Here is a 25532-nt window from a genome sequence, read left to right on the forward strand (position 1 = left end):
TGCTTGGGCAGAAAATAAAACCTTGAGCTGGAAACTTAAAAGAATCAGAAAAGAAATAAGACAGATTGAATTCAAAGCCATGCATGCATAGCTCAATCTCTTAACTGCATTGTTAATGTACCATCTTAACTACGCAGCCAACTTGCCTGCATGAACATGTAGAAACCAGACGATAGTACTATAGCAGCTTTCTTGAAAGAGAAAAGAATCAACTTTCATGCTTGAAGTATACACCATTTTGCCTAAAATGAAAGCCAATCTTGTCAAATGGAAAGAAGCAGATTATACCAACGAGGATGGGATTCGAACCAATGCATGCAGAGCACAATGGATTAGCAGTCCATCGCCTTAACCACTCGGCCACCTCGTCTACATGACCAAGTCTAAATTAGGAGGTAAGATCTCATGAGGATTTTAAGCTGTCAGGGTGTTTTTGCTGAAGATTGTATAAAGGCTTTTGGCAGTGTGGCCTCATCTCATCTCCTAGAGTATCTATTGTCTGAAGTTAGATTAGGACAAACTTTATCAGAAATGAACCAGTGCAAAGGGTTTTAATAGCAACTTATCAATCATTCCTAATTGTTTCTACTTTTGGCACTGCAGCGGCATTCTTTCAATCTGTCTATTCTGTCTCATGACTGGGAAGCAAAACATGTCCCAATTTCCAGCTGTGATAAAAGATGGATCATTTAATTATGGAACTTCAAATCCCAAGCCCTTGTTCTCGATACAGCTTCTGTCGCATTCTGCAAATTTGTCATGGTCCTTTTCGAGAATGCTCTTCAAAAAATACTCGGTTTCTTAATTGCCATGACTGAGAGCGACATCTTATTCAATGCTTCTGCTGTGCGTGTAATGGAACTGAAGCTCAATGTTGTTTTGCTCAATTAACCACTTGAAATTATCGATTAGTGACTAAATCTTCCCTGGCTTTCCCATCCTCACCAGCTTGTGGTGCTGTGGCTTAGTTGGTTAAAGTGCCTGTCTAGTAAACAGGAGATCCTGAGTTCAAATCTCATCAGTGCCTTCTTTTCATCTTCTCAGTATGAAGCTTTCCATCCTCATAGTGGGACAACATCAAATTGGCCTTTGCTAAGTCTCTGTGATAGTGCAATAGTGGGAGTAAGAATCTGCTATAAGTGCTAAAGAGGAAGAAAGATGGAATCAAGCATGAAAAAAGTAAAACCAGTGGATTTTATTTTACTATTTTGAAATGCCTCCTCCTTACGTATCTGACTCTCTAAGCAAAGTTTGATAGCAGCCTTCTTGAATGGTAGAAGATTTAAACTTTCATGTTTGAAGAATTCATTGCTTGGGCAGAAAATAAAACCTTGAGCTGGAAACTTAAAAGAATCAGAAAAGAAATAAGACAGATTGAATTCAAAGCCATGCATGCATAGCTCAATCTCTTAACTGCATTGTTAATGTACCATCTTAACTACGCAGCCAACTTGCCTGCATGAACATGTAGAAACCAGACGATAGTACTATAGCAGCTTTCTTGAAAGAGAAAAGAATCAACTTTCATGCTTGAAGTATACACCATTTTGCCTAAAATGAAAGCCAATCTTGTCAAATGGAAAGAAGCAGATTATACCAACGAGGATGGGATTCGAACCAATGCATGCAGAGCACAATGGATTAGCAGTCCATCGCCTTAACCACTCGGCCACCTCGTCTACATGACCAAGTCTAAATTAGGAGGTAAGATCTCATGAGGATTTTAAGCTGTCAGGGTGTTTTTGCTGAAGATTGTATAAAGGCATTTGGCAGTGTGGCCTCATCTCATCTCCTAGAGTATCTATTGTCTAAAGTTAGATTAGGACAAACCTTATCAGAAATGAACCAGTGCAAAGGGTTTTAATAGCAACTTATCAATCATTCCTAATTGTTTCTACTTTTGGCACTGCAGTGGCATTCTTTCAATCTGTCTATTCTGTCTCATGACTGGGAAGCAAAACAAGTCCCAATTTCCAGCTGTGATAAAAGATGGATCATTTAATTATGGAACTTCAAATCCCAAGCCCTTGTTCTCGATACAGCTTCTGTCGCATTCTGCAAATTTGTCATGGTCCTTTTCGAGAATGCTCTACAAAAAATACTCGGTTTCTTAATTGCCATGACTGAGAGCGACATCTTATTCAATGCTTCTGCTGTGCGTGGAATGGAACTGAAGCTCAATGTTGTTTTGCTCAATTAACCACTTGAAATTATCGATTAGTGACAAAATTTTCCCTGGCTTTCCCGTCCTCACCAGCTTGTGGTGCTGTGGCTTAGTTGGTTAAAGTGCCTGTCTAGTAAACAGGAGATCCTGAGTTCAAATCTCAGCAGTGCCTTCTTTTCATCTTCTCAGTATGAAGCTTTACATCCTCATAGTGGGACAACATCAAATTGGCCTTTGCTAAGTCTCTGTGATAGTGCAATAGTGGGAGTAAGAATCTGCTATAAGTGCTAAAGAGGAAGAAATATGGAATCAAGCATGAAAAAAGTAAAACCAGTGGATTTTATTTTACTATTTTGAAATGCCTCCTCCTTACGTATCTGACTCTCTAAGCAAAGTTTGATAGCAGCCTTCTTGAATGGTAGAAGATATAATCTTTCATGTTTGAAAAATTCATTGCTTGGGCAGAAAATAAAACCTTGAGCTGGAAACTTAAAAGAATCAGAAAAGAAATAGGACAGATTGAATTCAAAGCCATGCATGCATAGCTCAATCTCTTAACTGCATTGTTAATGTACCATCTTAACTACGCAGCCAACTTGCCTGCATGAACATGTAGAAACCAGACGATAGTACTATAGCAGCTTTCTTGAAAGAGAAAAGAATCAACTTTCATGCTTGAAGTATACACCATTTTGCCTAAAATGAAAGCCAATCTTGTCAAATGGAAAGAAGCAGATTATACCGACGAGGATGGGACTCGAACCCATGCATGCAGAGCACAATGGATGAGCAGTCCATCGCCTTAACCACTCGGCCACCTCGTCTACATGACAAAGTCTAGATTAGGAGGTAAGATCTCATGAGGATTTTAAGCTGTCAGGGTGTTTTTGCTGAAGATTGTATAAAGGCTTTTGGCAGTGTGGCCTCATCTCATCTCCTAGAGTATCTATTGTCTAAAGTTAGATTAGGACAAACTTTATCAGAAATGAACCAGTGAAAAGGGTTTTAATAGCAACTTATCAATCATTCCTAATTGTTTCTACTTTTGGCACTGCAGCGGCATTCTTTCAATCTGTCTATTCTGTCTCATGACTGGGAAGCAAAACAAGTCCCAATTTCCAGCTGTGATAAAAGATGGATCATTTAATTATGGAACTTCAAATCCCAAGCCCTTGTTCTCGATACAGCTTCTGTCGCATTCTGCAAATTTGTCATGGTCCTTTTCGAGAATGCTCTTCAAAAAATACTCGGTTTCTTAATTGCCATGACTGAGAGCGACATCTTATTCAATGCTTCTGCTGTGCGTGGAATGGAACTTAAGCTCAATGTTATTTTGCTCAATTAACCACTTGAAATTATCGATTAGTGACAAAATTTTCCCTGGCTTTCCCGTCCTCACCAGCTTGTGGTGCTGTGGCTTAGTTGGTTAAAGTGCCTGTCTAGTAAACAGGAGATCCTGAGTTCAAATCTCAGCAGTGCCTTCTTTTCATCTTCTCAGTATGAAGCTTTCCATCCTCATAGTGGGACAACATCAAATTGGCCTTTGCTAAGTCTCTGTGATAGTGCAATAGTGGGAGTAAGAATCTGCTATAAGTGCTAAAGAGGAAGAAAGATGGAATCAAGCATGAAAAAAGTAAAACCAGTGGATTTTATTTTACTATTTTGAAATGCCTCCTCCTTACGTATCTGACTCTCTAAGCAAAGTTTGATAGCAGCCTTCTTGAATGGTAGAAGATTTAAACTTTCATGTTTGAAGAATTCATTGCTTGGGCAGAAAATAAAACCTTGAGCTGGAAACTTAAAAGAATCAGAAAAGAAATAGGACAGATTGAATTCAAAGCCATGCATGCATAGCTCAATCTCTTAACTGCATTGTTAATGTACCATCTTAACTACGCAGCCAACTTGCCTGCATGAACATGTAGAAACCAGACGATAGTACTATAGCAGCTTTCTTGAAAGAGAAAAGAATCAACTTTCATGCTTGAAGTATACACCATTTTGCCTAAAATGAAAGCCAATCTTGTCAAATGGAAAGAAGCAGATTATACCGACGAGGATGGGACTCGAACCCATGCATGCAGAGCACAATGGATTAGCAGTCCATCGCCTTAACAAGTCGGCCACCTCGTCTACATGACCAAGTCTAAATTAGGAGGTAAGATCTCATGAGGATTTTAAGCTGTCAGGGTGTTTTTGCTGAAGATTGTATAAAGGCTTTTGGCAGTGTGGCCTCATCTCATCTCCTAGACTATCTATTGTCTAAAGTTAGATTAGGACAAACCTTATCAGAAATGAACCAGTGCAAAGGGTTTTAATAGCAACTTATCAATCATTCCTAATTGTTTCTACTTTTGGCACTGCAGCGGCATTCTTTCAATCTGTCTATTCTGTCTCATGACTGGGAAGCAAAACAAGTCCCAATTTCCAGCTGTGATAAAAGATGGATCATTTAATTATGGAACTTCAAATCCCAAGCCCTTGTTCTCGATACAGCTTCTGTCGCATTCTGCAAATTTGTCATGGTCCTTTTCGAGAATGCTCTTCAAAAAATACTCGGTTTCTTAATTGCCATGACTGAGAGCGACATCTTATTCAATGCTTCTGCTGTGCGTGGAATGGAACTGAAGCTCAATGTTGTTTTGCTCAATTAACCACTTGAAATTATCGATTAGTGACTAATTCTTCCCTGGCTTTCCCGTCCTCACCAGCTTGTGGTGCTGTGGCTTAGTTGGTTAAAGCGCCTGTCTAGTAAACAGGAGATCCTGAGTTCAAATCTCAGCAGTGCCTTCTTTTCATCTTCTCAGTATGAAGCTTTCTATCCTCATAGTGGGACAACATCAAATTGGCGTTTGCTAAGTCTCTGTGATAGTGCAATAGTGGGAGTAAGAATCTGCTATAAGTGCTAAAGAGGAAGAAAGATGGAATCAAGCATGAAAAAAGTAAAACCAGTGGATTTTATTTTACTATTTTGAAATGCCTCCTCCTTACGTATCTGACTCTCTAAGCAAAGTTTGATAGCAGCCTTCTTGAATGGTAGAAGATTTAAACTTTCATGTTTGAAGAATTCATTGCTTGGGCAGAAAATAAAACCTTGAGCTGGAAACTTAAAAGAATCAGAAAAGAAATAGGACAGATTGAATTCAAAACCATGCATGCATAGCTCAATCTCTTAACTGCATTGTTAATGTACCATCTTAACTACGCAGCCAACTTGCCTGCATGAACATGTAGAAACCAGACGATAGTACTATAGCAGCTTTCTTGAAAGAGAAAAGAATCAACTTTCATGCTTGAAGTATACACCATTTTGCCTAAAATGAAAGCCAATCTTGTCAAATGGAAAGAAGCAGATTATACCGACGAGGATGGGATTCGAACCCATGCATGCAGAGCACAATGGATTAGCAGTCCATCGCCTTAACCACTCGGCCACCTCGTCTACATGACCAAGTCTAAATTAGGAGGTAAGATCTCATGAGGATTTTAAGCTGTCAGGGTGTTTTTGCTGAAGATTGTATAAAGGCTTTTGGCAGTGTGGCCTCATCTCATCTCCTAGAGTATCTATTGTCTGAAGTTAGATTAGGACAAACTTTATCAGAAATGAACCAGTGCAAAGGGTTTTAATAGCAACTTATCAATCATTCCTAATTGTTTCTACTTTTGGCACTGCAGCGGCATTCTTTCAATCTGTCTATTCTGTCTCATGACTGGGAAGCAAAACATGTCCCAATTTCCAGCTGTGATAAAAGATGGATCATTTAATTATGGAACTTCAAATCCCAAGCCCTTGTTCTCGATACAGCTTCTGTCGCATTCTGCAAATTTGTCATGGTCCTTTTCGAGAATGCTCTTCAAAAAATACTCGGTTTCTTAATTGCCATGACTGAGAGCGACATCTTATTCAATGCTTCTGCTGTGCGTGTAATGGAACTGAAGCTCAATGTTGTTTTGCTCAATTAACCACTTGAAATTATCGATTAGTGACTAAATCTTCCCTGGCTTTCCCATCCTCACCAGCTTGTGGTGCTGTGGCTTAGTTGGTTAAAGCGCCTGTCTAGTAAACAGGAGATCCTGAATTCAAATCTCAGCAGTGCCTTCTTTTCATCTTCTCAGTATGAAGCTTTCTATCCTCATAGTGGGACAACATCAAATTGGACTTTGCTAAGTCTCTGTGATAGTGCAATAGTGGGAGTAAGAATCTGCTATAAGTGCTAAAGAGGAAGAAAGATGGAATCAAGCATGAAAAAAGTAAAACCAGTGGATTTTATTTTACTATTTTGAAATGCCTCCTCCTTACGTATCTGACTCTCTAAGCAAAGTTTGATAGCAGCCTTCTTGAATGGTAGAAGATTTAAACTTTCATGTTTGAAGAATTCATTGCTTGGGCAGAAAATAAAACCTTGAGCTGGAAACTTAAAAGAATCAGAAAAGAAATAGGACAGATTGAATTCAAAGCCATGCATGCATAGCTCAATCTCTTAACTGCATTGTTAATGTATCATCTTAACTACGCAGCCAACTTGCCTGCATGAACATGTAGAAACCAGACGATAGGACTATAGCAGCTTTCTTGAAAGAGAAAAGAATCAACTTTCATGCTTGAAGTATACACCATTTTGACAAAAAATGAAAGCCAATCTTGTCAAAGGGAAAGAAGCAGATTATACCGACAAGGATGGGATTCGAACCCATGCATGCAGAGCACAATGGATTAGCAGTCCATCGCCTTAACCACTCGGCCACCTCGTCTACATGACCAAGTTAAAATTAGGAGGTAAGATCTCATGAGGATTTTAAGCTGTCAGGGTGTTTTTGCTGAAGATTGTATAAAGGCTTTTGGCAGTGTGGCCTCATCTCATCTCCTAGAGTATCTATTGTCTAAAGTTAGATTAGGACAAACCTTATCAGAAATGAACCAGTGCAAAGGGTTTTAATAGCAACTTATCAATCATTCCTAATTGTTTCTACTTTTGGCACTGCAGTGGCATTCTTTCAATCTGTCTATTCTTTCTCATGACTGGGAAGCAAAACAAGTCCCAATTTCCAGCTGTGATAAAAGATGGATCATTTAATTATGGAACTTCAAATCCCAAGCCCTTGTTCTCGATACAGCTTCTGTCGCATTCTGCAAATTTGTCATGGTCCTTTTCGAGAATGCTCTTCAAAAAATACTCGGTTTCTTAATTGCCATGACTGAGAGCGACATCTTATTCAATGCTTCTGCTGTGCGTGGAATGGAACTGAAGCTCAATGTTGTTTTGCTCAATTAACCACTTGAAATTATCGATTAGTGACTAAATCTTCCCTGGCTTTCCCGTTCTCACCAGCTTGTGGTGCTGTGGCTTAGTTGGTTAAAGTGCCTGTCTAGTAAACAGGAGATCCTGAGTTCAAATTTCAGCAGTGCCTTATTTTCATCTTCTCAGTGTGAAGCTTTCTATCCTCATTGTGGGACAACATCAAATTGACCTTTGCTAAGTCTCTGTGATAGTGCAATAGTGGGAGTAAGAATCTGCTATAAGTGCTAAAGAGGAAGAAATATGGAATCAAGCATGAAAAAAGTAAAACCAGTGGATTTTATTTTACTATTTTGAAATGCCTCCTCCTTACGTATCTGACTCTCTAAGCAAAGTTTGATAGCAGCCTTCTTGAATGGTAGAAGATTTAAACTTTCATGTTTGAAGAATTCATTGCTTGGGCAGAAAATAAAACCTTGAGCTGGAAACTTAAAAGAATCAGAAAAGAAATAGTACAGATTGAATTCAAAGCCATGCATGCATAGCTCAATCTCTTAACTGCATTGTTAATGTATCATCTTAACTACGCAGCCAACTTGCCTGCATGAACATGTAGAAACCAGACGATAGGACTATAGCAGCTTTCTTGAAAGAGAAAAGAATCAACTTTCATGCTTGAAGTATACACCATTTTGACAAAAAATGAAAGCCAATCTTGTCAAAGGGAAAGAAGCAGATTATACCGACAAGGATGGGATTCGAACCCATGCATGCAGAGCACAATGGATTAGCAGTCCATCGCCTTAACCACTCGGCCACCTCGTCTACATGACCAAGTTAAAATTAGGAGGTAAGATCTCATGAGGATTTTAAGCTGTCAGGGTGTTTTTGCTGAAGATTGTATAAAGGCTTTTGGCAGTGTGGCCTCATCTCATCTCCTAGAGTATCTATTGTCTAAAGTTAGATTAGGACAAACCTTATCAGAAATGAACCAGTGCAAAGGGTTTTAATAGCAACTTATCAATCATTCCTAATTGTTTCTACTTTTGGCACTGCAGTGGCATTCTTTCAATCTGTCTATTCTTTCTCATGACTGGGAAGCAAAACAAGTCCCAATTTCCAGCTGTGATAAAAGATGGATCATTTAATTATGGAACTTCAAATCCCAAGCCCTTGTTCTCGATACAGCTTCTGTCGCATTCTGCAAATTTGTCATGGTCCTTTTCGAGAATGCTCTTCAAAAAATACTCGGTTTCTTAATTGCCATGACTGAGAGCGACATCTTATTCAATGCTTCTGCTGTGCGTGGAATGGAACTGAAGCTCAATGTTGTTTTGCTCAATTAACCACTTGAAATTATCGATTAGTGACTAAATCTTCCCTGGCTTTCCCGTTCTCACCAGCTTGTGGTGCTGTGGCTTAGTTGGTTAAAGTGCCTGTCTAGTAAACAGGAGATCCTGAGTTCAAATTTCAGCAGTGCCTTATTTTCATCTTCTCAGTATGAAGCTTTCTATCCTCATAGTGGGACAACATCAAATTGGCCTTTGCTAAGTCTCTGTGATAGTGCAATAGTGGGAGTAAGAATCTGCTATAAGTGCTAAAGAGGAAGAAAGATGGAATCAAGCATGAAAAAAGTAAAACCAGTGGATTTTATTTTACTATTTTGAAATGCCTCCTCCTTACGTATCTGACTCTCTAAGCAAAGTTTGATAGCAGCCTTCTTGAATGGTAGAAGATTTAAACTTTCATGTTTGAAGAATTCATTGCTTGGGCAGAAAATAAAACCTTGAGCTGGAAACTTAAAAGAATCAGAAAAGAAATAGGACAGATTGAATTCAAAGCCATGCATGCATAGCTCAATCTCTTAACTGCATTGTTAATGTATCATCTTAACTACGCAGCCAACTTGCCTGCATGAACATGTAGAAACCAGACGATAGGACTATAGCAGCTTTCTTGAAAGAGAAAAGAATCAACTTTCATGCTTGAAGTATACACCATTTTGACAAAAAATGAAAGCCAATCTTGTCAAAGGGAAAGAAGCAGATTATACCGACAAGGATGGGATTCGAACCCATGCATGCAGAGCACAATGGATTAGCAGTCCATCGCCTTAACCACTCGGCCACCTCGTCTACATGACCAAGTTAAAATTAGGAGGTAAGATCTCATGAGGATTTTAAGCTGTCAGGGTGTTTTTGCTGAAGATTGTATAAAGGCTTTTGGCAGTGTGGCCTCATCTCATCTCCTAGAGTATCTATTGTCTAAAGTTAGATTAGGACAAACCTTATCAGAAATGAACCAGTGCAAAGGGTTTTAATAGCAACTTATCAATCATTCCTAATTGTTTCTACTTTTGGCACTGCAGTGGCATTCTTTCAATCTGTCTATTCTTTCTCATGACTGGGAAGCAAAACAAGTCCCAATTTCCAGCTGTGATAAAAGATGGATCATTTAATTATGGAACTTCAAATCCCAAGCCCTTGTTCTCGATACAGCTTCTGTCGCATTCTGCAAATTTGTCATGGTCCTTTTCGAGAATGCTCTTCAAAAAATACTCGGTTTCTTAATTGCCATGACTGAGAGCGACATCTTATTCAATGCTTCTGCTGTGCGTGGAATGGAACTGAAGCTCAATGTTGTTTTGCTCAATTAACCACTTGAAATTATCGATTAGTGACTAAATCTTCCCTGGCTTTCCCGTTCTCACCAGCTTGTGGTGCTGTGGCTTAGTTGGTTAAAGTGCCTGTCTAGTAAACAGGAGATCCTGAGTTCAAATTTCAGCAGTGCCTTATTTTCATCTTCTCAGTATGAAGCTTTCTATCCTCATAGTGGGACAACATCAAATTGGCCTTTGCTAAGTCTCTGTGATAGTGCAATAGTGGGAGTAAGAATCTGCTATAAGTGCTAAAGAGGAAGAAAGATGGAATCAAGCATGAAAAAAGTAAAACCAGTGGATTTTATTTTACTATTTTGAAATGCCTCCTCCTTACGTATCTGACTCTCTAAGCAAAGTTTGATAGCAGCCTTCTTGAATGGTAGAAGATTTAAACTTTCATGTTTGAAGAATTCATTGCTTGGGCAGAAAATAAAACCTTGAGCTGGAAACTTAAAAGAATCAGAAAAGAAATAGGACAGATTGAATTCAAAGCCATGCATGCATAGCTCAATCTCTTAACTGCATTGTTAATGTATCATCTTAACTACGCAGCCAACTTGCCTGCATGAACATGTAGAAACCAGACGATAGGACTATAGCAGCTTTCTTGAAAGAGAAAAGAATCAACTTTCATGCTTGAAGTATACACCATTTTGACAAAAAATGAAAGCCAATCTTGTCAAAGGGAAAGAAGCAGATTATACCGACAAGGATGGGATTCGAACCCATGCATGCAGAGCACAATGGATTAGCAGTCCATCGCCTTAACCACTCGGCCACCTCGTCTACATGACCAAGTTAAAATTAGGAGGTAAGATCTCATGAGGATTTTAAGCTGTCAGGGTGTTTTTGCTGAAGATTGTATAAAGGCTTTTGGCAGTGTGGCCTCATCTCATCTCCTAGAGTATCTATTGTCTAAAGTTAGATTAGGACAAACCTTATCAGAAATGAACCAGTGCAAAGGGTTTTAATAGCAACTTATCAATCATTCCTAATTGTTTCTACTTTTGGCACTGCAGTGGCATTCTTTCAATCTGTCTATTCTTTCTCATGACTGGGAAGCAAAACAAGTCCCAATTTCCATCTGTGATAAAAGATGGATCATTTAATTATGGAACTTCAAATCCCAAGCCCTTGTTCTCGATACAGCTTCTGTCGCATTCTGCAAATTTGTCATGGTCCTTTTCGAGAATGCTCTTCAAAAAATACTCGGTTTCTTAATTGCCATGACTGAGAGCGACATCTTATTCAATGCTTCTGCTGTGCGTGGAATGGAACTGAAGCTCAATGTTGTTTTGCTCAATTAACCACTTGAAATTATCGATTAGTGACTAAATCTTCCCTGGCTTTCCCGTTCTCACCAGCTTGTGGTGCTGTGGCTTAGTTGGTTAAAGTGCCTGTCTAGTAAACAGGAGATCCTGAGTTCAAATTTCAGCAGTGCCTTATTTTCATCTTCTCAGTATGAAGCTTTCTATCCTCATAGTGGGACAACATCAAATTGGCCTTTGCTAAGTCTCTGTGATAGTGCAATAGTGGGAGTAAGAATCTGCTATAAGTGCTAAAGAGGAAGAAAGATGGAATCAAGCATGAAAAAAGTAAAACCAGTGGATTTTATTTTACTATTTTGAAATGCCTCCTCCTTACGTATCTGACTCTCTAAGCAAAGTTTGATAGCAGCCTTCTTGAATGGTAGAAGATTTAAACTTTCATGTTTGAAGAATTCATTGCTTGGGCAGAAAATAAAACCTTGAGCTGGAAACTTAAAAGAATCAGAAAAGAAATAGGACAGATTGAATTCAAAGCCATGCATGCATAGCTAAATCTCTTAACTGCATTGTTAATGTATCATCTTAACTACGCAGCCAACTTGCCTGCATGAACATGTAGAAACCAGACGATAGTACTATAGCAGCTTTCTTGAAAGAGAAAAGAATCAACTTTCATGCTTGAAGTATACAACATTTTGACTAAAAATGAAAGCCAATCTTGTCAAAGGGAAAGAAGCAGATTATACCGACAAGGATGGGATTCGAACCCATGCATGCAGAGCACAATGGATTAGCAGTCCATCGCCTTAACCACTCGGCCACCTCGTCTACATGACCAAGTCTAAATTAGGAGGTTTGATCTCATGAGGATTTTAAGCTGTCAGGGTGTTTTTGCTGAAGATTGTATAAAGGCTTTTGGCAGTGTGGCCTCATCTCATCTCCTAGAGTATCTATTGTCTAAAGTTAGATTAGGACAAACCTTATCAGAAATGAACCAGTGCAAAGGGTTTTAATAGCAACTTATCAATCATTCCTAATTGTTTCTACTTTTGGCACTGCAGCGGCATTCTTTCAATCTGTCTATTCTGTCTCATGACTGGGAAGCAAAACAAGTCCCAATTTCCAGCTGTGATAAAAGATGGATCATTTAATTATGGAACTTCAAATCCCAAGCCCTTGTTCTCGATACAGCTTCTGTCGCATTCTGCAAATTTGTCATGGTCCTTTTCGAGAATGCTCTTCAAAAAATACTCGGTTTCTTAATTGCCATGACTGAGAGCGACATCTTATTCAATGCTTCTGCTGTGCGTGGAATGGAACTGAAGCTCAATGTTGTTTTGCTCAATTAACCACTTGAAATTATCGATTAGTGACTAAATCTTCCCTGGCTTTCCCATCCTCACCAGCTTGTGGTGCTGTGGCTTAGTTGGTTAAAGCGCCTGTCTAGTAAACAGGAGATCCTGAGTTCAAATCTCAGCAGTGCCTTCTTTTCATCTTCTCAGTATGAAGCTTTCTATCCTCATAGTGGGACAACATCAAATTGGCCTTTGCTAAGTCTCTGTGATAGTGCAATAGTGGGAGTAAGAATCTGCTATAAGTGCTAAAGAGGAAGAAAGATGGAATCAAGCATGAAAAAAGTAAAACCAGTGGATTTTATTTTACTATTTTGAAATGCCTCCTCCTTACGTATCTGACTCTCTAAGCAAAGTTTGATAGCAGCCTTCTTGAATGGTAGAAGATTTAAACTTTCATGTTTGAAGAATTCATTGCTTGGGCAGAAAATAAAACCTTGAGCTGGAAACTTAAAAGAATCAGAAAAGAAATAGGACAGATTGAATTCAAAGCCATGAATGCATAGCTCAATCTCTTAACTGCATTGTTAATGTATCATCTTAACTACGCAGCCAACTTGCCTGCATGAACATGTAGAAACCAGACGATAGGACTATAGCAGCTTTCTTGAAAGAGAAAAGAATCAACTTTCATGCTTGAAGTATACACCATTTTGACAAAAAATGAAAGCCAATCTTGTCAAAGGGAAAGAAGCAGATTATACCGACCGTCTACATGACCAAGTTTAAATTAGGAGGTAAGATCTCATGAGGATTTTAAGCTGTCAGGGTGTTTTTGCTGAAGATTGTATAAAGGCTTTTGGCAGTGTGGCCTCATCTCATCTCCTAGAGTATCTATTGTCTAAAGTTAGATTAGGACAAACCTTATCAGAAATGAACCAGTGCAAAGGGTTTTAATAGCAACTTATCAATCATTCCTAATTGTTTCTACTTTTGGCACTGCAGTGGCATTCTTTCAATCTGTCTATTCTGTCTCATGACTGGGAAGCAAAACAAGTCCCAATTTCCAGCTGTGATAAAAGATGGATCATTTAATTATGGAACTTCAAATCCCAAGCCCTTGTTCTCGATACAGCTTCTGTCGCATTCTGCAAATTTGTCATGGCCCTTTTCGAGAATGCTCTTCAAAAAATACTCGGTTTCTTAATTGCCATGACTGAGAGCGACATCTTATTCAATGCTTCTGCTGTGCGTGGAATGGAACTGAAGCTCAATGTTGTTTTGCTCAATTAACCACTTGAAATTATCGATTAGTGACTAAATCTTCCCTGGCTTTCCTGTCCTCACCAGCTTGTGGTGCTGTGTCTTAGTTGGTTAAAGCGCCTGTCTAGTAAACAGGAGATCCTGAGTTCAAATCTCAGCAGTGCCTTCTTTTCATCTTCTCAGTATGAAGCTTTCTATCCTCATAGTGGGACAACATCAAATTGGCCTTTGCTAAGTCTCTGTGATAGTGCAATAGTGGGAGTAAGAATCTGCTATAAGTGCTAAAGAGGAAGAAAGATGGAATCAAGCATGAAAAAAGTAAAGCCAGTGGATTTTATTTTACTATTTTGAAATGCCTCCTCCTTACGTATCTGACTCTCTAAGCAAAGTTTGATAGCAGCCTTCTTGAATGGTAGAAGATTTAAACTTTCATGTTTGAAGATTTCATTGCTTGGGCAGAAAATAAAACCTTGAGCTGGAAACTTAAAAGAATCAGAAAAGAAATAGGAGAGATTGAATTCAAAGACATGCATGCATAGCTCAATCTCTTAACTGCATTGTTAATGTATCATCTTAACTACACAGCCAACTTGCCTGCATGAACATGTAGAAACCAGACGATAGGACTATAGCAGCTTTCTTGAAAGAGAAAAGAATCAACTTTCATGCTTGAAGTATACACCATTTTGACTAAAAATGAAAGCCAATCTTGTCAAAGGGAAAGAAGCAGATTATACCGACGAGGATGGGATTCGAACCCATGCATGCATAGCACAATTGATTAGCAGTCCATTGCCTTAACCACTCGGCCACTTCGTCTACATGACCAAGTTTAAATTAGGAGGTAAGATCTCATGAGGATTTTAAGCTGTCAGGGTGTTTTTGCTGAAGATTGTATAAAGGCTTTTGGCGGTGTGGCCTCATCTCATCTCCTAGAGTATCTATTGTCTAAAGTTAGATTAGGACAAACCTTATCAGAAATGAACCAGTGCAAAGGGTTTTAATAGCAACTTATCAATCATTCCTAATTGTTTCTACTTTTGGCACTGCAGTGGCATTCTTTCAATCTTTCTATTCTGTCTCATGAATGGGAAGCAAAACAAGTCCCAATTTCCAGCTGTGATAAAAGATGGATCATTTAATTATGGAACTTCAAATCCCAAGCCCTTGTTCTCGATACAGCTTCTGTCGCATTCTGCAAATTTGTCATGGTCCTTTTCGAGAATGCTCTTCAAAAAATACTCGGTTTCTTAATTGCCATGACTGAGAGCGACATTTTATTCAATGCTTCTGCTGTGCTTGGAATGGAACTGAAGCTCAATGTTGTTTTGCGCAATTAACCACTTGAAATTATCGATTAGTGACTAAATCTTCCCTGGCTTTCCCGTCCTCACCAGCTTGTGGTGCTGTGTCTTAGTTGGTTAAAGCGCCTGTCTAGTAAACAGGAGATCCTGAGTTCAAATCTCAGCAGTGCCTTCTTTTCATCTTCTCACTATGAAGCTTTCTATCCTCATAGTGGGACAACATCAAATTGGCCTTTGCTAAGTCTCTGTGATAGTGCAATAGTGGGAGTAAGAATCTGCTTTAAGTGCTAAAGAGGAAGAAATATGGAATCAAGCATGAAAAAAGTAAAACCAGTGGATTTTATTTTACTATTTTGAAATGCCTCCTCCTTACGTATCTGACTCTCTAAGCAAAGTTTGATAGCAGCCTTCTTGAATGGTAGAAGATTTAAACTTTCATGTTTGAAGAATTCATTGCTTGGGCAGAAAATAAAACCTTGAGCTGGAAACTTAAAAGAATCAGAAAAGAAATAGAACATATTGAATTCAAAGCCATGCATGCATAGCTCAATCTCTTAACTGCATTGCTAATGTATCATCTTAACTACGCAGCCAACTTGCCTGCATGAACATGTAGAAACCAGACGATAGTACTATAGCAGCTTTCTTGAAAGAGAAAAGAATCAACTTTCATGCTTGAAGTATACACCATTTTGCCTAAAAATGAAAGCCAATCTTGTCAAAGGGAAAGACGCAGATTATACCGACGAGGATGGGATTCGAACCTATGCATGCAGAGCACAATGGATTAGCAGTCCATCGCCTTAACCACTCGGCCACCTCGTCTACATGACCAAGTTAAAATTAGGAGGTAAGATCTCATGAGGATTTTAAGCTGTCAGGGTGTTTTTGCTGAAAATTGTATAAAGGCTTTTGGCAGTGTGGCCTCATCTCATCTCCTAGAGTATCTATTGTCTAAAGTTAGATTAGGACAAACCTTATCAGAAATGAACCAGTGCAAAGGGTTTTAATAGCAACTTATCAATCATTCCTAATTGTTTCTACTTTTGGCACTGCAGTGGCATTCTTTCAATCTGTCTATTCTGTCTCATGACTGGGAAGCAAAACAAGTCCCAATTTCCAGCTGTGATAAAAGATGGATCATTTAATTATGGAACTTCAAATCCCAAGCCCTTGTTCTCGATACAGCTTCTGTCGCATTCTGCAAATTTGTCATGGCCCTTTTCGAGAATGCTCTTCAAAAAATACTCGGTTTCTTAATTGCCATGACAGAGAGCGACATCTTATTCAATGCTTCTGCTGTGCGTGGAATGGAACTGAAGCTCAATGTTGTTTTGCTCAATTAACAACTTGAAATTATCGATTAGTGACTAAATCTTCCCTGGCTTTCCCGTCCTCACCAGCTTGTGGTGCTGTGGCTTAGTTGGTTAAAGCGCCTGTCTAGTAAACAGGAGATCCTGAGTTCAAATCTCAGCAGTGCCTTCTTTTCATCTTCTCATTATGAAGCTTTCTATCCTCATAGTGGGACAACATCAAATTGGCCTTTGCTAAGTCTCTGTGATAGTGCAATAGTGGGAGTAAGAATCTGCTATAAGTGCTAAAGAGGAAGAAACATGGAATCAAGCATGAGAAAAGTAAAACCAGTGGATTTTATTTTACTATTTTGAAATGCCTCCTCCTTACGTATCTGACTCTCTAAGCAAAGTTTGATAGCAGCCTTCTTGAATGGTAGAAGATTTAAACTTTCATGTTTGAAGAATTCATTGCTTGGGCAGAAAATAAAACCTTGAGCTGGAAAATTAAAAGAATCATAAAAGAAATAGGACAGATTGAATTCAAAGCCATGCATGCATAGCTCAATCTCTTAACTGCATTGTTAATGTATCATCTTAACTACACAGCCAACTTGCCTGCATGAACATGTAGAAACCAGACGATAGGACTATAGCAGCTTTCTTGAAAGAGAAAAGAATCAACTTTCATGCTTGAAGTATACACCATTTTGACAAAAAATGAAAACCAATCTTGTCAAAGGGAAAGAAGCAGATTATACCGACAAGGATGGGATTCGAACCCATGCATGAAGAGCACAATGGATTAGCAGTCCATCGCCTTAACCACTCGGCCACTTCGTCTACATGACCAAGTTTAAATTAGGAGGTAAGATCTCATGAGGATTTTAAGCTGTCAGGGTGTTTTTGCTGAAGATTGTATAAAGGCTTTTGGCAGTGTGGCCTCATCTCATCTCCTAGAGTATCTATTGTCTAAAGTTAGATTAGGACAAACCTTATCAGAAATGAACCAGTGCAAAGGGTTTTAATAGCAACTTATCAATCATTCCTAATTGTTTCTACTTTTGGCACTGCAGTGGCATTCTTTCAATCTTTCTATTCTGTCTCATGAATGGGAAGCAAAACAAGTCCCAATTTCCAGCTGTGATAAAAGATGGATCATTTAATTATGGAACTTCAAATCCCAAGCCCTTGTTCTCGATACAGCTTCTGTCGCATTCTGCAAATTTGTCATGGTCCTTTTCGAGAATGCTCTTCAAAAAATACTCGGTTTCTTAATTGCCATGACTGAGAGCGACATTTTATTCAATGCTTCTGCTGTGCTTGGAATGGAACTGAAGCTCAATGTTGTTTTGCGCAATTAACCACTTGAAATTATCGATTAGTGACTAAATCTTCCCTGGCTTTCCCGTCCTCACCAGCTTGTGGTGCTGTGGCTTAGTTGGTTAAAGCGCCTGTCTAGTAAACAGGAGATCCTGAGTTCAAATCTCAGCAGTGCCTTCTTTTCATCTTCTCAGTATGAAGCTTTCTATCCTCATAGTGGGACAACATCAAATTGGCCTTTGCTAAGTCTCTGTGATAGTGCAATAGTGGGAGTAAGAATCTGCTATAAGTGCTAAAGAGGAAGAAATATGGAATCAAGCATGAAAAAAGTAAAACCAGTGGATTTTATTTTACTATTTTGAAATGCCTCCTCCTTACGTATCTGACTCTCTAAGCAAAGTTTGATAGCAGCCTTCTTGAATGGTAGAAGATTTAAACTTTCATGTTTGAAGAATTCATTGCTTGGGCAGAAAATAAAACCTTGAGCTGGAAACTTAAAAGAATCAGAAAAGAAATAGGACAGATTGAATTCAAAGCCATGCATGCATAGCTCAATCTCTTAACTGCATTGTTAATGTATCATCTTAACTACGCAGCCAACTTGCCTGCATGAACATGTAGAAACCAGACGATAGTACTATAGCAGCTTTCTTGAAAGAGAAAAGAATCAACTTTCATGCTTGAAGTATACACCATTTTGCCTAAAAATGAAAGCCAATCTTGTCAAAGGGAAAGACGCAGATTATAACGACGAGGATGGGATTCGAACCCATGCATGCAGAGCACAATGGATTAGCAGTCCATCGCCTTAACCACTCGGCCACCTCGTCTACATGACCAAGTTAAAATTAGGAGGTAAGATCTCATGAGGATTTTAAGCTGTCAGGGTGTTTTTGCTGAAAATTGTATGAAGGCTTTTGGCAGTGTGGCCTCATCTCATCTCCTAGAGTATCTATTGTCTAAAGTTAGATTAGGACAAACCTTATCAGAAATGAACCAGTGCAAAGGGTTTTAATAGCAACTTATCAATCATTCCTAATTGTTTCTACTTTTGGCACTGCAGTGGCATTCTTTCAATCTGTCTATTCTGTCTCATGACTGGGAAGCAAAACAAGTCCCAATTTCCAGCTGTGATAAAAGATGGATCATTTAATTATGGAACTTCAAATCCCAAGCCCTTGTTCTCGATACAGCTTCTGTCGCATTCTGCAAATTTGTCATGGCCCTTTTCGAGAATGCTCTTCAAAAAATACTCGGTTTCTTAATTGCCATGACTGAGAGCGACATCTTATTCAATGCTTCTGCTGTGCGTGGAATGGAACTGAAGCTCAATGTTGTTTTGCTCAATTAACCACTTGAAATTATCGATTAGTGACTAAATCTTCCCTGGCTTTCCCGTCCTCACCAGCTTGTGGTGCTGTGGCTTAGTTGGTTAAAGCGCCTGTCTAGTAAACAGGAGATCCTGAGTTCAAATCTCAGCAGTGCCTTCTTTTCATCTTCTCAGTATGAAGCTTTCTATCCTCATAGTGGGACAACATCAAATTGGCCTTTGCTAAGTCTCTGTGATAGTGCAATAGTGGGAGTAAGAATCTGCTATAAGTGCTAAAGAGGAAGAAAGATGGAATCAAGCATGAAAAAAGTAAAGCCAGTGGATTTTATTTTACTATTTTGAAATGCCTCCTCCTTACGTATCTGACTCTCTAAGCAAAGTTTGATAGCAGCCTTCTTGAATGGTAGGAGATTTAAACTTTCATGTTTGAAGATTTCATTGCTTGGGCAGAAAATAAAACCTTGAGCTGGAAACTTAAAAGAATCAGAAAAGAAATAGGAGAGATTGAATTCAAAGACATGCATGCATAGCTCAATCTCTTAACTGCATTGCTAATGTATCATCTTAACTACGCAGCCAACTTGCCTGCATGAACATGTAGAAACCAGACGATAGTACTATAGCAGCTTTCTTGAAAGAGAAAAGAATCAACTTTCATGCTTGAAGTATACACCATTTTGCCTAAAAATGAAAGCCAATCTTGTCAAAGGGAAAGACGCAGATTATACCGACGAGGATGGGATTCGAACCCATGCATGCAGAGCACAATGGATTAGCAGTCCATCGCCTTAACCACTCGGCCACCTCGTCTACATGACCAAGTTAAAATTAGGAGGTAAGATCTCATGAGGATTTTAAGCTGTCAGGGTGTTTTTGCTGAAAATTGTATAAAGGCTTTTGGCAGTGTGGCCTCATCTCATCTCCTAGAGTATCTATTGTCTAAAGTTAGATTAGGACAAACCTTATCAGAAATGAACCAGTGCAAAGGGTTTTAATAGCAACTTATCAATCATTCCTAATTGTTTCTACTTTTGGCACTGCAGTGGCATTCTTTCAATCTGTCTATTCTGTCTCATGACTGGGAAGCAAAACAAGTCCCAATTTCCAGCTGTGATAAAAGATGGATCATTTAATTATGGAACTTCAAATCCCAAGCCCTTGTTCTCGATACAGCTTCTGTCGCATTCTGCAAATTTGTCATGGCCCTTTTCGAGAATGCTCTTCAAAAAATACTCGGTTTCTTAATTGCCATGACTGAGAGCGACATCTTATTCAATGCTTCTGCTGTGCGTGGAATGGAACTGAAGCTCAATGTTGTTTTGCTCAATTAACCACTTGAAATTATCGATTAGTGACTAAATCTTCCCTGGCTTTCCCGTCCTCACCAGCTTGTGGTGCTGTGGCTTAGTTGGTTAAAGCGCCTGTCTAGTAAACAGGAGATCCTGAGTTCAAATCTCAGCAGTGCCTTCTTTTCATCTTCTCAGTATGAAGCTTTCTATCCTCATAGTGGGACAACATCAAATTGGCCTTTGCTAAGTCTCTGTGATAGTGCAATAGTGGGAGTAAGAATCTGCTATAAGTGCTAAAGAGGAAGAAACATGGAATCAAGCATGAGAAAAGTAAAACCAGTGGATTTTATTTTACTATTTTGAAATGCCTCCTCCTTACGTATCTGACTCTCTAAGCAAAGTTTGATAGCAGCCTTCTTGAATGGTAGAAGATTTAAACTTTCATGTTTGAAGAATTCATTGCTTGGGCAGAAAATAAAACCTTGAGCTGGAAAATTAAAAGAATCATAAAAGAAATAGGACAGATTGAATTCAAAGCCATGCATGCATAGCTCAATCTCTTAACTGCATTGTTAATGTATCATCTTAACTACACAGCCAACTTGCCTGCATGAACATGTAGAAACCAGACGATAGGACTATAGCAGCTTTCTTGAAAGAGAAAAGAATCAACTTTCATGCTTGAAGTATACACCATTTTGACAAAAAATGAAAACCAATCTTGTCAAAGGGAAAGAAGCAGATTATACCGACAAGGATGGGATTCAAACCCATGCATGAAGAGCACAATGGATTAGCAGTCCATCGCCTTAACCACTCGGCCACTTCGTCTACATGACCAAGTTTAAATTAGGAGGTAAGATCTCATGAGGATTTTAAGCTGTCAGGGTGTTTTTGCTGAAGATTGTATAAAGGCTTTTGGCAGTGTGGCCTCATCTCATCTCCTAGAGTATCTATTGTCTAAAGTTAGATTAGGACAAACCTTATCAGAAATGAACCAGTGCAAAGGGTTTTAATAGCAACTTATCAATCATTCCTAATTGTTTCTACTTTTGGCACTGCAGTGGCATTCTTTCAATCTTTCTATTCTGTCTCATGAATGGGAAGCAAAACAAGTCCCAATTTCCAGCTGTGATAAAAGATGGATCATTTAATTATGGAACTTCAAATCCCAAGCCCTTGTTCTCGATACAGCTTCTGTCGCATTCTGCAAATTTGTCATGGTCCTTTTCGAGAATGCTCTTCAAAAAATACTCGGTTTCTTAATTGCCATGACTGAGAGCGACATTTTATTCAATGCTTCTGCTGTGCTTGGAATGGAACTGAAGCTCAATGTTGTTTTGCGCAATTAACCACTTGAAATTATCGATTAGTGACTAAATCTTCCCTGGCTTTCCCGTCCTCACCAGCTTGTGGTGCTGTGTCTTAGTTGGTTAAAGCGCCTGTCTAGTAAACAGGAGATCCTGAATTCAAATCTCAGCATTACCTTCTTTTCATCTTCTCAATGTGAAGCTTTCTATCCTCATTGTGGGACAACATCAAATTGACCTTTGCTAAGTCTCTGTGATAGTGCAATAGTGGGAGTAAGAATCTGCTATAAGTGCTAAAGAGGAAGAAACATGGAATCAAGCATGAGAAAAGTAAAACCAGTGGATTTTATTTTACTATTTTGAAATGCCTCCTCCTTACGTATCTGACTCTCTAAGCAAAGTTTGATAGCAGCCTTCTTAAATGGTAGAAGATTTAAACTTTCATGTTTGAAGATTTCATTGCTTGGGCAGAAAATAAAACCTTGAGCTGGAAACTTAAAAGAATCAGAAAAGAAATAGGAGAGATTGAATTCAAAGACATGCATGCATAGCTCAATCTCTTAACTGCATTGCTAATGTATCATCTTAACTACGCAGCCAACTTGCCTGCATGAACATGTAGAAACCAGACGATAGTACTATAGCAGCTTTCTTGAAAGAGAAAAGAATCAACTTTCATGCTTGAAGGATACACCATTTTGCCTAAAAATGAAAGCCAATCTTGTCAAAGGGAAAGACGCAGATTATACCGACGAGGATGGGATTCGAACCCATGCATGCAGAGCACAATGGATTAGCAGTCCATCGCCTTAACCACTCGGCCACCTCGTCTACATGACCAAGTTAAAATTAGGAGGTAAGATCTCATGAGGATTTTAAGCTGTCAGGGTGTTTTTGCTGAAAATTGTATAAAGGCTTTTGGCAGTGTGGCCTCATCTCATCTCCTAGAGTATCTATTGTCTAAAGTTAGATTAGGACAAACCTTATCAGAAATGAACCAGTGCAAAGGGTTTTAATAGCAACTTATCAATCATTCCTAATTGTTTCTACTTTTGGCACTGCAGTGGCATTCTTTCAATCTGTCTATTCTGTCTCATGACTGGGAAGCAAAACAAGTCCCAATTTCCAGCTGTGATAAAAGATGGATCATTTAATTATGGAACTTCAAATCCCAAGCCCTTGTTCTCGATACAGCTTCTGTCGCATTCTGCAAATTTGTCATGGCCCTTTTCGAGAATGCTCTTCAAAAAATACTCGGTTTCTTAATTGCCATGACTGAGAGCGACATCTTATTCAATGCTTCTGCTGTGCGTGGAATGGAACTGAAGCTCAATGTTGTTTTGCTCAATTAACCACTTGAAATTATCGATTAGTGACTAAATCTTCCCTGGCTTTCCTGTCTTCACCAGCTTGTGGTGCTGTGTCTTAGTTGGTTAAAGCGCCTGTCTAGTAAACAGGAGATCCTGAGTTCAAATCTCAGCAGTGCCTTCTTTTCATCTTCTCAGTATGAAGCTTTCTATCCTCATAGTGGGACAACATCAAATTGGCCTTTGCTAAGTCTCTGTGATAGTGCAATAGTGGGAGTAAGAATCTGCTATAAGTGCTAAAGAGGAAGAAAGATGGAATCAAGCATGAAAAAAGTAAAGCCAGTGGATTTTATTTTACTATTTTGAAATGCCTCCTCCTTACGTATCTGACTCTCTAAGCAAAGTTTGATAGCAGCCTTCTTGAATGGTAGAAGATTTAAACTTTCATGTTTGAAGATTTCATTGCTTGGGCAGAAAATAAAACCTTGAGCTGGAAACTTAAAAGAATCAGAAAAGAAATAGGAGAGATTGAATTCAAAGACATGCATGCATAGCTCAATCTCTTAACTGCATTGCTAATGTATCATCTTAACTACGCAGCCAACTTGCCTGCATGAACATGTAGAAACCAGACGATAGTACTATAGCAGCTTTCTTGAAAGAGAAAAGAATCAACTTTCATGCTTGAAGTATACACCATTTTGCCTAAAAATGAAAGCCAATCTTGTCAAAGGGAAAGACGCAGATTATACCGACGAGGATGGGATTCGAACCCATGCATGCAGAGCACAATGGATTAGCAGTCCATCGCCTTAACCACTCGGCCACCTCGTCTACATGACCAAGTTAAAATTAGGAGGTAAGATCTCATGAGGATTTTAAGCTGTCAGGGTGTTTTTGCTGAAAATTGTATAAAGGCTTTTGGCAGTGTGGCCTCATCTCATCTCCTAGAGTATCTATTGTCTAAAGTTAGATTAGGACAAACCTTATCAGAAATGAACCAGTGCAAAGGGTTTTAATAGCAACTTATCAATCATTCCTAATTGTTTCTACTTTTGGCACTGCAGTGGCATTCTTTCAATCTGTCTATTCTGTCTCATGACTGGGAAGCAAAACAAGTCCCAATTTCCAGCTGTGATAAAAGATGGATCATTTAATTATGGAACTTCAAATCCCAAACCCTTGTTCTCGATACAGCTTCTGTCGCATTCTGCAAATTTGTCATGGCCCTATTCGAGAATGCTCTTCAAAAAATACTCGGTTTCTTAATTGCCATGACTGAGAGCGACATCTTATTCAATGCTTCTGCTGTGCGTGGAATGGAACTGAAGCTCAATGTTGTTTTGCTCAATTAACCACTTGAAATTATCGATTAGTGACTAAATCTTCCCTGGCTTTCCCGTCCTCACCAGCTTGTGGTGCTGTGGCTTAGTTGGTTAAAGCGCCTGTCTAGTAAACAGGAGATCCTGAGTTCAAATCTCAGCAGTGCCTTCTTTTCATCTTCTCAGTATGAAGCTTTCTATCCTCATAGTGGGACAACATCAAATTGGCCTTTGCTAAGTCTCTGTGATAGTGCAATAGTGGGAGTAAGAATCTGCTATAAGTGCTAAAGAGGAAGAAACATGGAATCAAGCATGAGAAAAGTAAAACCAGTGGATTTTATTTTACTATTTTGAAATGCCTCCTCCTTACGTATCTGACTCTCTAAGCAAAGTTTGATAGCAGCCTTCTTGAATGGTAGAAGATTTAAACTTTCATGTTTGAAGAATTCATTGCTTGGGCAGAAAATAAAACCTTGAGCTGGAAAATTAAAAGAATCATAAAAGAAATAGGACAGATTGAATTCAAAGCCATGCATGCATAGCTCAATCTCTTAACTGCATTGTTAATGTATCATCTTAACTACACAGCCAACTTGCCTGCATGAACATGTAGAAACCAGACGATAGGACTATAGCAGCTTTCTTGAAAGAGAAAAGAATCAACTTTCATGCTTGAAGTATACACCATTTTGACAAAAAATGAAAACCAATCTTGTCAAAGGGAAAGAAGCAGATTATACCGACAAGGATGGGATTCAAACCCATGCATGAAGAGCACAATGGATTAGCAGTCCATCGCCTTAACCACTCGGCCACTTCGTCTACATGACCAAGTTTAAATTAGGAGGTAAGATCTCATGAGGATTTTAAGCTGTCAGGGTGTTTTTGCTGAAGATTGTATAAAGGCTTTTGGCAGTGTGGCCTCATCTCATCTCCTAGAGTATCTATTGTCTAAAGTTAGATTAGGACAAACCTTATCAGAAATGAACCAGTGCAAAGGGTTTTAATAGCATCTTATCAATCATTCCTAATTGTTTCTACTTTTGGCACTGCAGTGGCATTCTTTCAATCTTTCTATTCTGTCTCATGAATGGGAAGCAAAACAAGTCCCAATTTCCAGCTGTGATAAAAGATGGATCATTTAATTATGGAACTTCAAATCCCAAGCCCTT

At 38.9% G+C, this 25532-nt stretch overlaps 35 non-coding genes across 35 annotated transcripts; 18 read left to right on the forward strand and 17 right to left on the reverse strand.

Annotated features, from left to right (window-relative positions):
• Positions 1–288: 288 nt before the first annotated feature.
• TRNAS-GCU (transfer RNA serine (anticodon GCU)) lies at positions 289–370 on the reverse strand. Its single transcript has one exon. It is a non-coding gene; the product is annotated as a tRNA-Ser (tRNA).
• A 583-nt stretch (positions 371–953) lies between these two features.
• TRNAT-AGU (transfer RNA threonine (anticodon AGU)) lies at positions 954–1027 on the forward strand. Its single transcript has one exon. It is a non-coding gene; the product is annotated as a tRNA-Thr (tRNA).
• Positions 1028–1597: 570 nt separating this feature from the next.
• Positions 1598–1679, reverse strand: TRNAS-GCU (transfer RNA serine (anticodon GCU)). Its single transcript has one exon. It is a non-coding gene; the product is annotated as a tRNA-Ser (tRNA).
• Positions 1680–2262: 583 nt separating this feature from the next.
• TRNAT-AGU (transfer RNA threonine (anticodon AGU)) lies at positions 2263–2336 on the forward strand. The gene has a single exon. It is a non-coding gene; the product is annotated as a tRNA-Thr (tRNA).
• Positions 2337–2906: 570 nt separating this feature from the next.
• On the reverse strand, positions 2907–2988 carry TRNAS-GCU (transfer RNA serine (anticodon GCU)). Its single transcript has one exon. It is a non-coding gene; the product is annotated as a tRNA-Ser (tRNA).
• Positions 2989–3571: 583 nt separating this feature from the next.
• TRNAT-AGU (transfer RNA threonine (anticodon AGU)) lies at positions 3572–3645 on the forward strand. The gene has a single exon. It is a non-coding gene; the product is annotated as a tRNA-Thr (tRNA).
• Positions 3646–4215: 570 nt separating this feature from the next.
• Positions 4216–4297, reverse strand: TRNAS-GCU (transfer RNA serine (anticodon GCU)). Its single transcript has one exon. It is a non-coding gene; the product is annotated as a tRNA-Ser (tRNA).
• A 583-nt stretch (positions 4298–4880) lies between these two features.
• On the forward strand, positions 4881–4954 carry TRNAT-AGU (transfer RNA threonine (anticodon AGU)). Its single transcript has one exon. It is a non-coding gene; the product is annotated as a tRNA-Thr (tRNA).
• A 570-nt stretch (positions 4955–5524) lies between these two features.
• Positions 5525–5606, reverse strand: TRNAS-GCU (transfer RNA serine (anticodon GCU)). Its single transcript has one exon. It is a non-coding gene; the product is annotated as a tRNA-Ser (tRNA).
• A 583-nt stretch (positions 5607–6189) lies between these two features.
• Positions 6190–6263, forward strand: TRNAT-AGU (transfer RNA threonine (anticodon AGU)). Its single transcript has one exon. It is a non-coding gene; the product is annotated as a tRNA-Thr (tRNA).
• A 571-nt stretch (positions 6264–6834) lies between these two features.
• Positions 6835–6916, reverse strand: TRNAS-GCU (transfer RNA serine (anticodon GCU)). Its single transcript has one exon. It is a non-coding gene; the product is annotated as a tRNA-Ser (tRNA).
• A 583-nt stretch (positions 6917–7499) lies between these two features.
• On the forward strand, positions 7500–7573 carry TRNAT-AGU (transfer RNA threonine (anticodon AGU)). The gene has a single exon. It is a non-coding gene; the product is annotated as a tRNA-Thr (tRNA).
• Positions 7574–8144: 571 nt separating this feature from the next.
• Positions 8145–8226, reverse strand: TRNAS-GCU (transfer RNA serine (anticodon GCU)). The gene has a single exon. It is a non-coding gene; the product is annotated as a tRNA-Ser (tRNA).
• A 583-nt stretch (positions 8227–8809) lies between these two features.
• Positions 8810–8883, forward strand: TRNAT-AGU (transfer RNA threonine (anticodon AGU)). The gene has a single exon. It is a non-coding gene; the product is annotated as a tRNA-Thr (tRNA).
• A 571-nt stretch (positions 8884–9454) lies between these two features.
• TRNAS-GCU (transfer RNA serine (anticodon GCU)) lies at positions 9455–9536 on the reverse strand. The gene has a single exon. It is a non-coding gene; the product is annotated as a tRNA-Ser (tRNA).
• A 583-nt stretch (positions 9537–10119) lies between these two features.
• Positions 10120–10193, forward strand: TRNAT-AGU (transfer RNA threonine (anticodon AGU)). The gene has a single exon. It is a non-coding gene; the product is annotated as a tRNA-Thr (tRNA).
• Positions 10194–10764: 571 nt separating this feature from the next.
• TRNAS-GCU (transfer RNA serine (anticodon GCU)) lies at positions 10765–10846 on the reverse strand. The gene has a single exon. It is a non-coding gene; the product is annotated as a tRNA-Ser (tRNA).
• Positions 10847–11429: 583 nt separating this feature from the next.
• Positions 11430–11503, forward strand: TRNAT-AGU (transfer RNA threonine (anticodon AGU)). Its single transcript has one exon. It is a non-coding gene; the product is annotated as a tRNA-Thr (tRNA).
• Positions 11504–12074: 571 nt separating this feature from the next.
• Positions 12075–12156, reverse strand: TRNAS-GCU (transfer RNA serine (anticodon GCU)). Its single transcript has one exon. It is a non-coding gene; the product is annotated as a tRNA-Ser (tRNA).
• Positions 12157–12739: 583 nt separating this feature from the next.
• TRNAT-AGU (transfer RNA threonine (anticodon AGU)) lies at positions 12740–12813 on the forward strand. The gene has a single exon. It is a non-coding gene; the product is annotated as a tRNA-Thr (tRNA).
• A 1162-nt stretch (positions 12814–13975) lies between these two features.
• TRNAT-AGU (transfer RNA threonine (anticodon AGU)) lies at positions 13976–14049 on the forward strand. The gene has a single exon. It is a non-coding gene; the product is annotated as a tRNA-Thr (tRNA).
• Positions 14050–14620: 571 nt separating this feature from the next.
• On the reverse strand, positions 14621–14702 carry TRNAS-GCU (transfer RNA serine (anticodon GCU)). The gene has a single exon. It is a non-coding gene; the product is annotated as a tRNA-Ser (tRNA).
• A 583-nt stretch (positions 14703–15285) lies between these two features.
• TRNAT-AGU (transfer RNA threonine (anticodon AGU)) lies at positions 15286–15359 on the forward strand. Its single transcript has one exon. It is a non-coding gene; the product is annotated as a tRNA-Thr (tRNA).
• A 571-nt stretch (positions 15360–15930) lies between these two features.
• On the reverse strand, positions 15931–16012 carry TRNAS-GCU (transfer RNA serine (anticodon GCU)). Its single transcript has one exon. It is a non-coding gene; the product is annotated as a tRNA-Ser (tRNA).
• Positions 16013–16595: 583 nt separating this feature from the next.
• Positions 16596–16669, forward strand: TRNAT-AGU (transfer RNA threonine (anticodon AGU)). Its single transcript has one exon. It is a non-coding gene; the product is annotated as a tRNA-Thr (tRNA).
• Positions 16670–17240: 571 nt separating this feature from the next.
• Positions 17241–17322, reverse strand: TRNAS-GCU (transfer RNA serine (anticodon GCU)). Its single transcript has one exon. It is a non-coding gene; the product is annotated as a tRNA-Ser (tRNA).
• A 583-nt stretch (positions 17323–17905) lies between these two features.
• On the forward strand, positions 17906–17979 carry TRNAT-AGU (transfer RNA threonine (anticodon AGU)). The gene has a single exon. It is a non-coding gene; the product is annotated as a tRNA-Thr (tRNA).
• A 571-nt stretch (positions 17980–18550) lies between these two features.
• TRNAS-GCU (transfer RNA serine (anticodon GCU)) lies at positions 18551–18632 on the reverse strand. Its single transcript has one exon. It is a non-coding gene; the product is annotated as a tRNA-Ser (tRNA).
• A 583-nt stretch (positions 18633–19215) lies between these two features.
• On the forward strand, positions 19216–19289 carry TRNAT-AGU (transfer RNA threonine (anticodon AGU)). The gene has a single exon. It is a non-coding gene; the product is annotated as a tRNA-Thr (tRNA).
• A 571-nt stretch (positions 19290–19860) lies between these two features.
• TRNAS-GCU (transfer RNA serine (anticodon GCU)) lies at positions 19861–19942 on the reverse strand. The gene has a single exon. It is a non-coding gene; the product is annotated as a tRNA-Ser (tRNA).
• A 583-nt stretch (positions 19943–20525) lies between these two features.
• On the forward strand, positions 20526–20599 carry TRNAT-AGU (transfer RNA threonine (anticodon AGU)). The gene has a single exon. It is a non-coding gene; the product is annotated as a tRNA-Thr (tRNA).
• Positions 20600–22480: 1881 nt separating this feature from the next.
• TRNAS-GCU (transfer RNA serine (anticodon GCU)) lies at positions 22481–22562 on the reverse strand. Its single transcript has one exon. It is a non-coding gene; the product is annotated as a tRNA-Ser (tRNA).
• Positions 22563–23145: 583 nt separating this feature from the next.
• On the forward strand, positions 23146–23219 carry TRNAT-AGU (transfer RNA threonine (anticodon AGU)). Its single transcript has one exon. It is a non-coding gene; the product is annotated as a tRNA-Thr (tRNA).
• A 571-nt stretch (positions 23220–23790) lies between these two features.
• Positions 23791–23872, reverse strand: TRNAS-GCU (transfer RNA serine (anticodon GCU)). The gene has a single exon. It is a non-coding gene; the product is annotated as a tRNA-Ser (tRNA).
• A 583-nt stretch (positions 23873–24455) lies between these two features.
• TRNAT-AGU (transfer RNA threonine (anticodon AGU)) lies at positions 24456–24529 on the forward strand. Its single transcript has one exon. It is a non-coding gene; the product is annotated as a tRNA-Thr (tRNA).
• The last annotated feature ends 1003 nt before the right edge of the window (positions 24530–25532 follow it).

The sequence above is a fragment of the Phyllobates terribilis genome, unplaced genomic scaffold, assembly GCF_046119375.1.
Source record: "Phyllobates terribilis strain yellow unplaced genomic scaffold, ASM4611937v1 Scaffold_9__5_contigs__length_417890890, whole genome shotgun sequence".
In the NCBI taxonomy this organism is placed as follows: Eukaryota; Metazoa; Chordata; class Amphibia; order Anura; family Dendrobatidae; genus Phyllobates; species Phyllobates terribilis.